The 8,117-nt window shown below is 41.0% G+C and overlaps 1 protein-coding gene across 8 annotated transcripts in view; it reads right to left on the bottom strand.

Annotated features, from left to right (window-relative positions):
• Window positions 1–7,197, bottom strand: part of MGA (MAX dimerization protein MGA) — a 70,016-nt gene extending 62,819 nt beyond the window's left edge. For 7 of the 8 annotated variants that reach the window (XM_045288208.1, XM_045288211.1, XM_045288214.1 and 4 more), the window contains exon 1: window positions 7,111–7,197. The gene's annotated coding sequence lies outside the window, so the exon portion shown is untranslated. Of the gene's footprint in view, window positions 1–6,528; window positions 6,559–7,110 lie in introns of those variants that run through there. The other variant, XM_045288209.1, reaches the window with a different exon arrangement.
• Between the last annotated feature and the right edge of the window lie 920 nt (window positions 7,198–8,117).

The raw sequence follows: 8,117 nt of genomic DNA, 5'->3' as shown, positions 1-8,117 counted from the left end.
AAAAAAAAAAAAAAGACTCCTTTACACAGGTCTCCAGGGATGGGTAAAAAAAATAAGCAAACTTTATTTTTGTATGTTAACATCGTGGTACAAATTTAGTTATTGACCATAGAACTATCATGGGTTCATAAATAAGAAAAATGGCATCCTGCCAGCACGTGTATCTAAAGAAGCCATAACATGTCATTGAACTTACTGGAAAAACACAGCTGGGTCCATACTTCAGATCTCATATTGCAAATAATTCCAGATAAATTAAAGATTTAAATTTTTAATTTTAAAAAATAAAACTGACAACTAATTGAATTTTTACGTAATTTTTAAAGTTGAAAATGCAGTATGTTCTAACTTTTAAAATCTGGTAAAAACATCTACACACAAAAAAATTATTTTTAATCAGATGGTTGGCCAGCAAAAGCATATTTTATTTTGTAAATTATATCATAAATAGCTCATTTCTTTAATATAAAAATGGCTCCTCCAATTCAAACAAGATCAAAAGCCTGAATTTTAAAATGGGCCAAAGACATGACATAGATCCCAGAAAAGCTAAAGGAAATAAATGAAAATGTACACAGCCTCACTTGAAATCAGAAAAATGCACATTAGAACCATCTTGCCATTCTGTGATATTCCTTTACAAAAACAAAAAAAAATTCAGACTGGTGGTGAAAAGGACATTATCATGCAAATAGTTGCTGACAGTCAGAATTAGAGAATCTCTAGGAGGAAGAGCTACTTGATAATATCAAAAGTACGAATGCATCTTCCATGACTATCTTACATCTATATAGCTAGTCCCCTTCCTCCCCCCACCCCACCCCAAAAAAAACCCTCACTGCCACTGGGTAGATTCCAACACAAAATGTCCCTATAGGACAGAATAAAACTGCCTCCGTGGGTTCCTGAAATTATAAATCTTTCCTTGCAGAAAGCAGGAGTGGATGGTGGTTTTGAACTGTTTGCCTTGCTGATCTAGGCTCCTTCTACATATATACACATAGCCATTTGTGAGAGCAAATGTGACTGGAGAGAACCAACTGAAAAAAAAAGAAAAGACTAAACCCACTGCTATCGAGTCCACTGTGACTCATAGTGACCCTACATAGGATTTCCAAGGCTATAAAAATTCTTACTGGAGCAAAAAGTCTCATCTTTCTTTGCGAATTTCCAACCTTCCAATTAAGCAGTCCATTGTTTGACTGACAGAATCACCCTGTAATATACACTGATTAAATAATTATGGCACATCCATAGCGTAGAATACGCGCATCTGTAAAAGAATGATAAATTCCTTAGGGACTGACACAAAATTAGCTGCAATATATTTTAAGCTCAAAATGTTCAGAAAATTTGTAATTATGCTAATTTTAAAAGTCAAAGACCCAGAAGCATTAAAAATATGTTTTCTTAATGTAAATAATAAGTAAACATTAAGGTTAGCGCTGGAAAGCTAAGAAAATTAGTAATAATAGTAAATACCCTGGATAAACCAGGTAGCTGAGATACTACATCCTCTTTAAAAATTTTTGAGAACATACCTCTTTTAAAAATTCAAGTTAAAACTAATTCTTAAGTTAAAGGGAAAAGGCCAGAAAGTGTAAGATTTTATGTCCAGAATAGGCAAATCCACACAAATAGAAAGTTAATGGTTGCCAAGAGATGGGGGAAGGAAGAACTGGGGGAAAAAAAACTGCTAACATAAGACAGGATTTCTCTTGGGGGTGATAGCAACGTTCTAGCATTAGATATTGGTGACGGGTACACAACATGATACGTAAAAACTACTATACATGTACACTTTTAAATGGTGAGTTTTGTGTTATGTGAATTGTATCTTAATTAAGATCACAAAAAAAGATTACTACATGTATATGAGAGGGTAATTTTACTTTATCAAATTGACAATTTGTGCATTTTAATTAAAAATTCTAATTTTATCTTACATTAAGAACTACTGAGAAGGAGTAAAATGCCCTAATTTGAATTTTACCTCTTCTTCCAAGATTGATCATATGACCAAAATAACATCTTCAAAGCTAAGTTCAAAACTACCAGCCCACTCCCAGGGAACAAGAAGAGACTTTCTACTCCTGAGAAGAATTCCAGTCTTGGAAACTCACCTAGGCAGTTCTACCCTGTCTTATAGGGTCACTATGAGCTGATGGCAGTGAGTTTGTTTTTGTTTTTTTAATAGATATTTTTACATAAATTAGCTTAAGCATAAGGAGTCCTGGTGGCACAACAGTTATGCATTTGCCTGCTATTCAAGAAGTAAGCAGTTTGAAATCACTTAGTAGCTCTGTGGGAGAGATCTGCTACCAGAAAGATCACAAAAACAAACCTTCGCTACCACGGACTAGATGCCCACCTACTCATAGTGACCCTATATGGCAGGGTAGAACTGCTCTGTTGAGTTTCCCAGACTATAACTCTTTACTGGAGTAGAAAGTCTGTTACCAGGTTAAAAAGCCCCATATTTCTCCAGAGAAGCAGCCGGTAGTTTCAAACTGCTGACCTTGTGGTTAGCATCCCTAAGTATAACTGCTATGCCACTAGGGTTCTCCCCATACAGATTACAGACTATATGACCAGGGGCAGGGGCAGGAGTACTTCTACTCTGTCATGTGGAATAACTATGAGTTAAAATCAACTCCACAGCACAGCAACAACGAAAGTCTGAGGATAACAGATAATTTAAGAAGCAACACTCCAAAAAGATTGGTGATTGCTTGTTATTAGGGCTATGTTGTTGTGAGTCATGAATCAATTTTGATTCATAGCAACCCTATATAGAAGACAGTAGAACTGCCCTCTCAAGTCTCCTAGACAAAAATATTTTTGTGGCTAAAATTAAAAATAGAAAACTCACTTCCAAACACTGAAGTACTGATGTCCATTGTGGGGAAGTAGTATTCTCCCCTGATTTGTAGTTATTTAAGAGACATGAAACTTAGGTGGTTCTTTTCAAAAATTGTCTCAAGTTTTAGCCTTCCAAATTGAATTTCTACCACTAATTAACAAGCTTAAGTAACACCTGTCAGACATTGATAAAATTTAAACAAACTTTAAAAAACAAAGCAAACCCATTTCCCTCAAGGCAATTCTGACTCATAGCTACCCTGAATAGCAGTCTCAGAAAGAGGAGTCTCATCTTTCTCCCTCAGAGTAGCTGGTGAGTTTTCAACCACTGACTAACCTGGTCGTTAGCACCAGGACTCTTATCCCACAGCACCACCCAGGTTCCTTTAAACAGTCTTATTAAGTCACAAGAGATGACTTTAAATGGGACAAAGTTAACATACTCGACTGCAAGCCAAAAAGTTGGGAGGTTCACGTTTGGAAAGAAAGGCTTCTCCATCTACTTCCAAAGACTCAGCCATTGAAAACTTTATAGAACACTACTGTGACATACATGGGGATTGCTATGAATTGAAATCAACTCAATAGCAACTGGTTTGGGCAAAATAATAAAGCTTAGAGGACACATAAGAATAACAATATCTCTACAGTGCTATGCAACTCAAAATAGTACAACAAACTCCTAATCCTGTATTTAGTTCATAAAGTGCAATGTGCTGTATAAATAACCAATTATTTTTTGGAGCAACTATGTAAAACGTATCTATTACGTGTATTTCAATATGACTAAGCAAGAAGCAACTGAAGACTTTTTTTTACTATCTCAAATTAATGTACAGGAAGCGTTCAGAATCTCTTAAAACGTTACCTATAACATTAAAATCTTGATTTTCAGAGCAGAACAGCAAAGTTTTAACCAATGCTTTAAAAAGCACTCTTTTAGATATTAATTTATTAAACATCAAAAGATTCCATTGACAAGAATACAATTTATTCAACAATGACAGGACTGAATTTACAGTGAATTTTACACTAACCTTATATTTCAAGTATCCTCTTTGCCTAAAAATGTCAGATTGTCCTACTGCAATTTTGAGCTTGGGCATTTAATAGATTTTTTTATGTAAAAATGTGCAAACCGGGGAAAGATAGAAGTTTGGAGCAGTACTTGTGCAAGGTCTTTTTAAAAATCCTCCAATCAAGTTATTCCATTAGTTGATCAAATGAGAGATCTAATTTATGACTAAAATAATCATTTTAATGAGATGTAGACTGCTAGCTATTAGTTTAAAACCAAGAAATTACATTCTTACTCTAGAGTCACTCTAAGCATATGACTGTTTCCGAGCAACTGTACTGAATTTTCCAATGAAAGAATAGTTAATTCCGTATATTCTTGTTTCTCACATAAACAAAGGCAATTTTCAAGTATTGAAACAACCTTCACCCAAATGTAAAAAAGTGTATCTTAGTTTTACTCTTTAATAAATAAATCTCCCTCAAGCAAGATCTAAAAATACTTTGCATTTTACAGTATAAAAGCTTTAAAGAAGGCTAAAGTTTCATCACACATACACACATAGCTTAAGCACCGAAAAAATTTGAAATTTCAGCTTTTCACCATTTAGCCTTTCTCCAGTTATGCAACGGAAAATACTTTCTGAAATGTGTCTCCAAAAGACAGGCACATAGAAAAACACACTTCCATAAGAATATTTTCAGGGAAATAAAAAGGCAAGTTCCATTTTTTAAAAAAGAAAGCGTTGCTATTTCTAAACGTCTTTTCATCCGTGAACTCTTTAGGAAATGTTTTAATAAACTCTCATACAATCAATATACAAAAGTTCACAAAACAGTTACCCAACTTGCTAATTTGTTTATCATGCCAAAATAAATAAAGAAATAAAAATAAGTAAATAAATCTTATAGCTACGCCAAATCAATACCACTATTTTAAAAACACAAATATTTTTAACATGCTAAATGTTTCCAAAATTGTTTTTTTTAAAAACCTAAACTTCATCCAATTAAACACAGTTACAGTTGTTAAGGTGCCCTATATTATTAAAAAGCCCTCACTATAATGGCATGATCAAGGTAAATAAGTTCGCATTTTAAGAAAATGGGTTCATTCAAACCTCAGGACTTACCCAATATGGACTACAAAATGAAAAAAACTTAAAAACAAGTGACATTAGGGCTTAATTATCACTAGGTTAATTTTACTAATCAAATAAATGGTAATTTCTATTAATAACTATTAACTTTGGAGGAAAACAGACATCATCATAGGCATTTCATGAAAACAAGCTGTAAAGTAAATTTCAAAACATTTGAAACTCCTCAGGTTTTAAGCCCAGAATTACACTTGGCTAGGTAGCTCTGCCTCTAAATACCATCCGTTCTGCTGTATTCGTGTACATTTCCTGATTCCTAGAAATGGCCCCTTAATTACAACTCACAGCTAGGAAATTCCCAGCAGTGGCAAAGACAGATGTTCTTCTGTTTTTTGTTAATTATGATAGAAACGGACAGTCACCAAGCAGCCACCCTGCTTTGGTGTCCGTACACCAAGTTATCCAAGGCACTCAATCTCACGTCCTGGGCATGTGTTTCCTGTGAAACTGTTTCAACCCACACAGTGGCTGTGGAGCACAACCCTAGAGCACCAAGTAGTATTAGGGTTGCTCCAATATCCTTGAAATATAAAAGGTCTCCGGCATGTCCCAGGAAGGAGCAGCCGCCTTCGACTACCAAAGGCCCACAATGGCCGCTTTTCAACAGCAGGAGTCAACAGCCAACAACCACGTGAAAAAAATGCCGCAAGGAAAGCTCTTCCGGGGAAGAGGCGTCCCGGCGGATCACGTGCCACACACCGGAATCCGCTGATCGCCTGGCGGGACCAAGCCAAATTCGGTTCCTGAGGAGATTAAAGAATAGGGTCCTCGGGGCCGGGGCCAGCCCCCTTCCCAGCAGCCGTCATTCTGTCCCCTGGCACTTGCCCGGCAGTCAAGCCGCGGCGTCTTGCGCCCCACACCCCCACCCCCGAAAAACCAACCAACACAAAAAAACCGGAGCAGAGAGCTTGCCAGCGACTCCGCCAAAAAAAAGTGGCGAACGTTGCAACACGCACGAGCAGCGCGCGGGTGGGCTCGAGAGTCCTCACAGTACACGTGTTTGCTAAGGCGACGCGAGCTTTGGAGAGTGTGCTCTTTGGAGTCTCTGGTTGCTCTACTCACAGTAACCTCTTCCTTTCAAAGACTTCCTTCACCGCTCCCGGACCCTACCCTCGCCAGAGGGAGGAGATACAGACAGGTACGCAGGCTCCAGGCTAGGCGAGAGCTTTGCTTTCCTCCACCATCTCACAGTGAAATAGCCCCTAACTTCCCCCATACTCTTCGCACACATACAGATGCCTCGATTTTGGTCATAGGAATTCCAGAGAGGGGGTTGTTTGTTTGTTTATATTGGGGCCTCACCTACCACTGAAGGGAGAGACCGATAGAGGCAAAAAGCCCCCAAACCTAAAAACAAGCTACAGGATACCCCACGATGAAAATAAAATAACACGTGCTCTTCCCACCTGTTTTCCCCTCACCCTCATTTCTGAACCTAAGAACCACTGGCCCTTTGTTTACCAAGTTCCCACTCCTATATACAACTCACCTCTTCATCCTCCTCTATTACATTCACAATCTGCCTCAAACAATGTGCTCAGAAATTTGCTAAAAGACATCGCCACGGGTGTCAAAAAGCTGCAACTAGCTCCTAAGAAAAGCGACGTCAGTACCGTCTCCCCTCAGAGTTTTGGGACCCTGCGACTGAGCTCTAAAATGCAAATCGCATGAGCAGGATTCTCGATCAAGAGCCAGCACTGAGCTGGAAGTCACGCGACCGCACCATGCGGTACAGCACCCCACGCACGCGAGGGCAGGGCCGCGCCAAAGGCGCTTCTCACCCCGCCCGCCTCGTGGCTGCTTTCTCTGGCGTCGATGTTTCCAGTTAGTTCGCTGCGCGACACGGAAGTGAGGCCGAGAACGCGCGAGAGGTGACATGCGCAGCCTCGCTCAGGGGACCATAGGCGCGCGCCAAAGGCGGCACCGCGCAAGGCCTGGCCTGGCCCAAGCGTGCGAAGATCTCTCAAGAGGAACGCTTCTCACGCCGCTCAAATAGAGAAGAGCTTCAAACTCTCGAAAAACTCCAATCGGGCCGGTACTAAACGACGCCCTCCACCCACGCCCGAGTTACCGTGCGGGGCGTGGCCGGCCTCAACCCGAGTCCATCACATCCCGCTGGGGGGCGGGTTATTCTGTTCGGTTTGCACACCGTGTGTCCGCTCCAGCTGAAGAGCCTGCGCGCGCACCAGACGTCCACGTCACCGCGCACACGCTCCTACCCGCTAGGAGCCTGCCGCGCAGGCGCAAAAGGAGGCGCGAGCAGCACCACCCTCGCCCCTCCCCCAACGCCTGGAGGCCAAACAGCCCGGGAGCGGCGACAAGACCCTGGGGACCCGCCCCCGGAGCTGAAGCCGCCGCCTTTCCAAGTTCCGACAACCCAAGAATGCCTAATGAAGCTTCTAGACTCAAGAAAGTTGATGCTGGAGGGTAGCACCCCAATTCCTTCAACCTCGCACACGAAGCCTTCGTGAAACCTGTGAAATCATAGCTGCCTGGCTCTTCACAACTTTGCCTTTCCACCCGTTCCCCTGGGGACCTCGCCGGCCCCGCCCCTGCGGCGCCCAACCCCACCCACAAGCGGCTCCACAGACCCTCTGGCTTCACAAGCTCCTCAAATGAATCCGAGATCTTCCTCCCCGTTGTACTGTGGGCTTGGGAAGTACCTGGTGGTCGGGAAAACTTGAAGCAGGGACCCTTAGGTGGTCGGGTTTGCAACATCCACGACTAAAGGACACTAAGGAAACAGAAAACCTCATTGCTAAGTGGGAAGGGAACAACTGCCACTAAATTGCCTGTTTCAAAGATAAGAGATCCTAGTTAGGTAGTAAAACAGGAACCTGGGAGTTTTGCACGTAAGAGTATCCAAACTTTAACGCCTTCATCCTGTGCTGCACATTTTTGATTGTGACATTTAAGCTATGAAGTGCAAAGAAAAAGATATTCAATATCTACTTACTATCTGCCAGGCAACAGCCGAACTATGTCAACGGACAATACTTCTACTAGTCAAACATCAAAAATTAGTTATTGTTCTTCGTCCTTACCCAGCCGCTGTCTTCTGTGCTGCTGCTAACATGC

The sequence above is a fragment of the Echinops telfairi genome, unplaced genomic scaffold, assembly GCF_000313985.2.
Source record: "Echinops telfairi isolate 266 unplaced genomic scaffold, ASM31398v2 ScPeMD7_18;HRSCAF=68, whole genome shotgun sequence".
Lineage (NCBI taxonomy): Eukaryota > Metazoa > Chordata > Mammalia > Afrosoricida > Tenrecidae > Echinops > Echinops telfairi.
Note: the sequence above shows the minus strand (reverse complement) of the source record. Positions and strands in the feature narration are given on the sequence as shown.